The 8,610-nt window shown below is 35.7% G+C and overlaps 2 pseudogenes; both read right to left on the bottom strand.

The window, feature by feature from the left end:
• Positions 1–1,129: 1,129 nt before the first annotated feature.
• Positions 1,130–1,863, bottom strand: LOC143536563 (chromatin remodeling protein EBS-like; annotated as a pseudogene).
• Positions 1,864–6,255: 4,392 nt separating this feature from the next.
• On the bottom strand, positions 6,256–8,271 carry LOC143535464 (protein CHROMATIN REMODELING 35 pseudogene; annotated as a pseudogene).
• Between the last annotated feature and the right edge of the window lie 339 nt (positions 8,272–8,610).

The following is an 8,610-nucleotide window of genomic DNA, read 5'->3' as shown; positions in this document are numbered from 1 at the left end:
CTGCGTGGTGCGTTTTGGGTTAAAACCAAACCGAAAACCAAAACGTCGGTTTTTGGATATTTTGAAACCGTTTGGTTTCGGCTTTTTCGGTTTTTGCTATTTGAGCTTGTGAATTTTAGACTAAAAAAAAGTTGGGCGAAAATAATGAATTTAAGTATAAATATTTTTTGTTAATTGTTAATTAATAGACTATTATACATTTAAAAAAAATATTTTAGTACATATTTATTAAATTCATATTTAAAAAATAAAAATTTAGGAATTCAGTTCGGTTTGGTTTTTTTGGTTTTTACTATATGCAAAACCAAAACTGAACCGTTAGTTTGGTATTTACAAAAACTTAAAACCAAACCGTCGGTTTTTTGTTTCAATTTGGTTTTTCGGTTTCGGATTGGTTTTTTCAGTTTCTTGCACACCCCTAATACGAATTATTCATCAACAATAACGTTGGTTCGTATCATCTAGGGTTATAAACATATCCAGCGAGTTTGTAAATCGATATACCATCATTGAGTAAGAATCAAAGTTCTGTTGTTATTATTAATATCAGTTCTTGAATACCAATAACCCTAAACTTCAATCCCTTAATAAACCCTGGCTTTTATTTATAAATACTTGACAAATTCAGGTGACCAAAAGAGTTTGTAAATCGATATACCATCATTGAGTAAGAATCAAAGTTCTGTTGTTATTATTAATCAATTCTTGAATACAAGTAACCCTAAATTTCAATCCCTTAATAAAAACCCGGCTTTCATTTGTAAAAATTTGACAATGGATTTCTCAAGAATGTCATAAATGATAAAACATTAGCTAGTGAAATACATGCATACCAGATGGTGAAGGTGATGATGAGAGATGCAATTGTTGTTGCTCTTGTTGTTGATGATGTTAAATTAAAATTCGAGCTCAAGCCTAGCTGAGCTGCCTCGTTTATCGAGCTCGAACCAACCCTGGCTCGACTCGTGAACAGCCCTACCAATGACTTCGGTTTTGGACGAGACTAATATCCTAACCGAACCGTACACACCCCTAAACAATTCACATCAATTTCATTTTACAGATCAAAACCATAGCCCTAACCCTACCCATCAAAATCATATCAATCATCAAAATCCCCAAATTCAACCTACCAGTTGACGCATCCGTCACACTGAACCATCAACTTATCCGGATTATACGGCATCACGCACTTACAGTACCTACAAATCACACCAATTCATCAAACAATTTCAAATTAAAACACAAACTATATTACATTATATTATATTATATCATTATTATTATGTACAGATACACAGCAACTAGATTGGGAGAGAAGACACCAGTGCAGCACATATACTGAAAACGAGAGAAGAAATCGTCGTTTCGAACGGCACGAAGCTTCTGGTAGGCATTGAGCGTGTGCACGGTGCACTTGCCTTCGATCGTATCAGCACTCTGCAGGTCACGGTGATCGGAGAGAAACAGCTCCTTCCTGCCGTGAAAACTCTTCCGGCCGGTAGTACCACAGCACGTGCACCTTCACGTGACGTCCGATCAGCTTGATGGCTTCGATTTTGGCCACGTAGGAGCGTTTGGATGACTTTGGTGGACGCATCAACACGCAATCGCCGGCTGCATAAATAATAATAAATTAGTAATAGTAATAATAATAATGGAATGAAATGTTAATTGTTATATGAAGGAATATACGTCTGATGATTTTGTTGGTGCGTTTGATGGTGTACGAGTGCAGGGTTTTTTTGGTGGCACGGGGTTTGGGTTTCGCCATGAAGATGTTGAAAGATGAAGAATGTTGAAATGACAATGAAAGGAGTTTAATACAGGAGTGAGTTGCTTTTCGAACACGTATACAAAACAATAATATAATAATAAATGCTGAGATATTCGTAACTACTTGTTATTATCTTTAAAAAAAATTAATCGGTATGTTTGGTAAAACTAGCCCGGTAGTACTAATTGTAACTTTTTAAAAATATTTAGGTGTTTAACGGAGTAGCTAGAGTTTTTAATAAAACTAGCTAGGCGCACGTGCGGTGCACAGTTCTAATCTGAAACATATTCTGACATGACCTCTTTCGACTCAAAACCATACCAACAAGAACCGAACTAAATTAGCCATTTTTGCATCGACTCATTCCGACCCTAATTTGATCTTACACATGACCCGAGCTTGCCTGACTCGACTTGTCGATCCTAACCATCAATCACATAATATGTTAATTATTTAAAGTTAAAGAAGTATAACAATATCATATTTAAATTAAAGAGAATAAAATGCTCGTTTTCATGTGCAATTTTAAAAAAAAAAATTTAATGTGTGAAAAAGTTATGACATCTTGAAAGTCATGTGGTAGTTGGTTTTGAATAAAGGTTAACTATGTAATTATTATGTAAATTAACAAAAGTTGATAGAAGTTCAAGTACCAAAACTGTAAATTTTAAATATAAAATTTTGTAGTTTTTTTTAAACGCTACTAGTCGAAAAAGCTTTTTCTCCTAACTTAAAAGTTTCAAGCTACTCCAACTAAACAAGGCTTTTCATTAAATATGATTTTTTTTAAAAGCTTGTAGCTAAAAGCTCTTTACTAAACACGTACCTAATGTGTTGATTGGAATTGAATTTGGGGATATGGTGTGACTAACATATGGATGTTGGGTGTTCTTTTTAGTTTTAAGTTTGATGCATTTTTGTTATTTAAGGGTGGACAGAGTGAAACCCGTCATCGTGATTCTATCTTATTTTGAAAATTTATCAATGGAAATTTATTATAATCATCGATATAACCTTTTTTTTTTGATAAATCTAAGTGGTTTTGGTGAATGAAATGTAATTTATTGTCTTTTAAATGATACTGGTTTTCTGAGAATTGAATGTGTTGTTGATTGGAACTGAATTTGAGGATATAGTCCTACTAAAAATATGGATGTTGGTGTTTTTATATATATAGTTTTGATGCATTTGTGTTACAAGGGTGGACGGAATGGAACCGTCAGGCCGTCATCCTGATTTCAACTTACTTCATTAACGAAATGGTCAGAATGGTGTTATTGCACATCTTTTTGTCGTTCTTTTTGATCCTTCAACCGGTTGGCTTCCGTATCTTTTTTATTTCTCATGGAATCGGGTTGTCCAAGACGCAATCCCGATCCCATCTTACATCTTGATCCCATATTTAAATTCACTCCATCCACCCTAAGCATCATTTCTTGATGGAAATTAGTTATAGTCGTTATGTATACTTTTATTTTTCTATAAAATCTAAGATTTCATTCAAAAGTTATGGCTTTTGGTGAAAAGAATGTGACTTTGATTCAAATTGACAAGAATTCAAGATTTATTTTTTGTGCTATAGATTTGTCAAAAATGGTTTTGAATGTTCTAAAATAGTTTTGAAAGTGTTTTCCAGAGTTATAAATTAGCATTAAAGAGATTAAACTAGTTTTTCAAGTGTCTTTTAACAAAGGGTCAGGTTGAAATTGCAAAATTGAGCAATTAAGGCTCAAATATATTCTTAAGTGTCAAGGCGTGACTAAATTAAATGCAATGCATGATTTGAAATAGTTGGAGTTTAATTGGTCATGTGGATGATGAAATTAGTCAAAAGGTCACTTAATTGTATATGTACTCAAAGAAGCATAATTATTAAGTTTTGCATGAACATTAGATGTTCAAGTCCAATTAAGCAAGTGATATTGGAAGCTTATTATTCTAAGATAGAGCACATAAAGCTTTCCCAAACGAGTATATATCAAACGACTCGGTTTAAAGATAACTATGATTTATTGCCTGATTCGGTCCTTAATTTTGTGCAAGATGCGTATCTTGTGTATTATGATGGCGCCAAGTCTTATGTGTAATGACTTCTAATTCTAAGATAAATAGGTTAGCTATCTTATGTTGTTTATTTGAATCTTGTAAATGAATGTTACCTTGAGATTTAGATCAACTATGATTCTCACTCCATATTATACTATATATTAATTTTCAACTTCCTTGACTAAAAGCGTGCATTAGAAGTTGTAACTTTGGTTAATATTGTTGTAAATTGGGCTTTAGATATTGCATATATGGCTGCTTATGTTGTACGTTATATCACTGGTTTTATACCCTCCACGTGTCATTCTAATTTCACTTCCTGACGGCTTCATTCCACGTGCAATCTTCTCTTTCTCTGTTGATATTGCAGCGCTTCCTCTCTCCCTTCATTTTGAAATCAACGCACGCCAGTTCCATCTCTGGTAAATATATCATCCTTTGTCACTATTTATATTCTTTGTGTATCATAGCTTTATTTATGGCAAGAACACAACCCTATTAAAAATCTTGAAACACCCAAATTGCATAAACATTAGATCTGATGTATGTGTTTTATGTGAGTAATATGTGGGAAAAAAATGATACTTTAGTGAGATTCAAGATCTGTTGAAACTTTGTGGGTTTGAGTATTGGCTTCAAAGGTTTAGATTCTTTTGTGGTTTGCCTAGGCTGGCTGCATTATATTTCCATTAGAGTTTAGTTGTTCATTTGCTTCTGCACATTAATGAATGATACCTTAAAAGTCACTTTTTTTGGTGTTTGCTTTGGTTTTGTATGCGTCTGATTGCAGCGTGGCAGGATTCGGTTCCTCTGTCTCTGTTTGTTGGCGATGATGGTGGTAAGCTACTTGGCGTGGCAATCTCGGTTGCAGCTGTGGCGGCGCTGAGCTGTACTTTGTTGGCAATGGTAATGACAAATTGTGTGTTAGTCGGCTATGATGATGGTCAGCTACTTAGCGTGTCTGAGTCGATTGTTTAGTGTACATTCCTTTCATTAATTATATATCAGATCATTGTGTTACATTACACTTACTTCGTTTCTTGACATTTATCTTTGGTTTTTCCGGTTACTCCGATATGTAGAACCGTATCCAGTCACTAATACTTCGTTTCTTGACATTTATCTTTGGTTTTTCCGGTTACTCCGATATGTAGAACCGTATCCAGTGAGGCTTATGTATTGTTGGATTTGACAAATCAGGCCGTTTTATAAGTGCTGATTTGGTTGGTGTATAAACTGGTTTTAGTTATGGTTATGATAAACGAATATTGAAAATATCATGTTTCAAAATTGTTTGCCAAGTGTTTGTTATCAAGATTCTCTTATTTTTTACTTTTACTTTACTGTCAATGATTCTTCATGTTTTAAGTCACATGAGTAGCTAAAACAGCCCATCCATACCTTCAATTAATTGAGGATTAGTCAAATGTTTCCAACAGTGGATGAATTGGTAAAGTCAAATGTACAAATTTAAGTTCGTCAAAATCGACTTGAGTGTTGTTTTGGTTATGGTGTACACATCATGTCTTTGCGTTTGTACATGTATTTGGCTATGGTTTCACAACCCCGCGACGCGGGGGGTCGAAATACTAGTTTAGATTAATTTACACCGTGTGAATTATGCGTCTTTGTGTGAGAAGTTGGTAGTGTTTAATATAAGAGATCATTGTTCAAAATGTGGTTGATCAAATAAGTGATGAAATAACAAATTTGATTCATTAATCCCAAGGCTTTTAGAACTATGTTAATGTTGAAACTGCAATGCAAGATTGAATATAAAAGCTAAAGAGTCAAACCCTAACTCCATTGCCAAAACAGGTCTCTCCAATCTATAATACAATTGCTGCAAGATCAACCGTGTGACAAAGGACCGTATAGTATTTAGGGTTTTTATTTTTTGTGGTGGTGAAGCGGAGAAATAGGTAACCAGAACCTAAGGCTTTGATATCATGTTAGACAATGGTAAATACTATATCGATCTCCATTTATCATAGGGTTACGATATATAGAGCTAAACCGTGCTTGTGGGCTCGATACTAAAACCCTAAATACTATACAGTCCACCGTTAATGTAAAAATCCATTGATGAATTCGCCAACGAGAACCCGTATATGTATCGGAATGGCTAGAGGCTTTGTTCTTCTTCTTGATAAATCAACACTCAAATTAGCAACATGACTAGCTTTTATTATACGTACCTTTTATGTTAGACATTAGATTCATTTGGGTCATAAAACCATTATCTGATTTTGAGTCTCTTAACAGTAAAATCACAGCTTGTCATTCAAACCCAAACACGCAAGCTAATGTAAGATCGATGTTAAGACCCGAACTCAGATACACTATGACATTAGCAAACCGAACACAACTACACGACCAACATGACTTGATAATATAAACTACTGCTTGAAAGGGTTGTATCATTCTATATAAAAGTTTAAAACATATTATCTTTCATACTATAATAGTTAACAAACAAGCAGCTATAAGTTTAATGATAAACAAACAACCAACAACATCAACAGCCCTCTTCGCTTGTACACGATCACCTGCAAAGCGAACACGAAAGAATACAAAATCGATATATGAGATTAACGTTACAAGAAACGAAAAAACTAATTAACAAACTAACCTTTTCGAGAGGACGATGACATCTTCATTCAAACAAGAGGTTTCCAAAAACCGATCACCACAATCGTTAACACTAACAGTTTCCATCTCAAAATTAAAATGACCACAGAACTTATTCCATTCAAACCACATCTTAGCAATAGACTCTTTCCTAAAGCAAGTGACATGGTCATCCTGTTCGGGTGCGTCAGCAGCGATTAATCTGTATGTGTAGACCTTTCTCGTTTGACCAGGTCGAAAAGCACGGCCCAATGCTTGACGGGTAACCGACGGGTTCAAAGGAACATCCAAAATAATAATCCTAGATGCCCCAACAAGTGATATCCCTTCACCACAAGCTTTTATGGATCCAAAGAAGACTCGGGATTCAGACGAGTTGTTGAACTGGTCCATTGCTACCTCACGTTCATCGTTGTCGTGGCCTCCGGTTATCATAAATATTTCTTTGCCAACACTCCAACCCATGGTCTTAACAGTCAGTCTGACCAAGAACTTTAGGGGCAGCAAGTACTGACTGAACACTAAAAGCTTTTCACCTGAAGACTCACATAAGCGAAGCATGTTTATAAAAAACTTAGCTTTAACACCTTCAATCCCGTCTACTTTCGCTAGCAGCTCGTCAATCTCGTTATCGTTTACATCTTTAGAATTACCCTTGTTCTTAAACAAAAAACTAAGCCTAGGGTGCACGTAGGTTGCACTCCCGTCACACATTACTTTAAATGTGTTGTTTCGAGCTTCTTTCTTTAACTCTACAACCTCGCGTTCTTGGTTTGGGGTAAGCTTCAGAAAGACTGAAAAGTCAACAAGTCCCGGTAGCTCATCCAACATGTCTCCTTTGTAATAATGCAGAAACGGGCCGGTCATCTCTCGCAGATCTTCTATGACCGCCGCCTTCCTTTTAAAGTTATTATCTTTGACTAGCGTACGCTCCACCAACTCATAGAACTCGCTATCCGTACCCTTCATTACGTGACTTTTAAACTCGAACCTGCTCATGATACGCCTTTTATGGCTTTTGATTTTTCCATTTTTAGAAACTTCGGGCGGACGAGGTTCAGAATGTTGAAAACCTCGGTCACGTGGTTTTGAAACAAGGTTCCCGAAAGAACTACTTTCATCGGGGGTTTTACCTTGTCAAGAGCTGTGAAGACGTTTGTTTCTTTGTTCCTTGGCGTGTGTCCCTCGTCTAGAATTAGAAGTGACAGACGGTTTATTAATAGATCTTGACAACTTATTGAGGCGGGGGTTGTAGCAATGTTACACGCTATGGACGAAAACTGTTGGTATCCTAGAAACAATATGCTTCTTTGGTTAGCCCATTGTTTAAGTACTTCTAGCTGTTGCACTCTGCCATCAGCTTTTGCAGAGTACATATCCAACAACAATATGTCTTCAACTTGCCACCTGATGAATTCTTTTTTCCAGGTTCCCAAAATGCCCCTGGGGAGGACGACCAACGGTCTGGCGTCTGGATATTTAGCCATGAAGCTCTGAATAAAGCTGATTAGTAGAAATGTTTTGCCAGATCCTGGAGCATGAGCGAGAATGCACCCGCCCGGGTTGTCTGACACCAGGTTGCTGAGGAGAAAGTTGAAGCCTTCAACTTGATGTGGTTTCATTTGTATTTTGTGCCTTGGGTGAACAGTTAATTCATGTGCAGTGAAATCGGTTTCTGTTAACTTCACACCATCAAGACTAGCATCTCCTGAGTTATTGTTTTGGCCTTCGTAATAATACGTTCTTATGCTCTTTGAGGTCTGAATAGAAACAGTAATAAATGATGTTAGTGACGATATGATCGATAAATAAAACATGTTTTAACTTTTTAGAACAATTGTATGATGAAAATTGAAAAGTTAACCTTGGGATGTTGGAACTCGATTATGGAATCAATAGGCGTTTGGACCATTCCACGAACTCGGCAGACATAACCGATATCATCTTTTAAGATATAAGAATGATCACACTCTTGTTCATCTTCACTTGGCTTTTGATCAGGTACCGGATTTATTTCCTGACAGAGATACAGAATACAAAGTTTGAGATCATGATGATTATAAATATATAAATATATATATAATACAAAATTAATTACCTTTGATGACTCTAATCCAATTTGCATTTCATTCCATATATCCTCATTAGGATCAATG

The sequence above is a fragment of the Bidens hawaiensis genome, unplaced genomic scaffold (assembly GCF_021521415.1).
Source record: "Bidens hawaiensis isolate Kalapana, Puna unplaced genomic scaffold, B.hawaiensis_p1.1 tig00000780_1, whole genome shotgun sequence".
Classification (NCBI taxonomy): domain Eukaryota; kingdom Viridiplantae; phylum Streptophyta; class Magnoliopsida; order Asterales; family Asteraceae; genus Bidens; species Bidens hawaiensis.
Note: the sequence above shows the minus strand (reverse complement) of the source record. Positions and strands in the feature narration are given on the sequence as shown.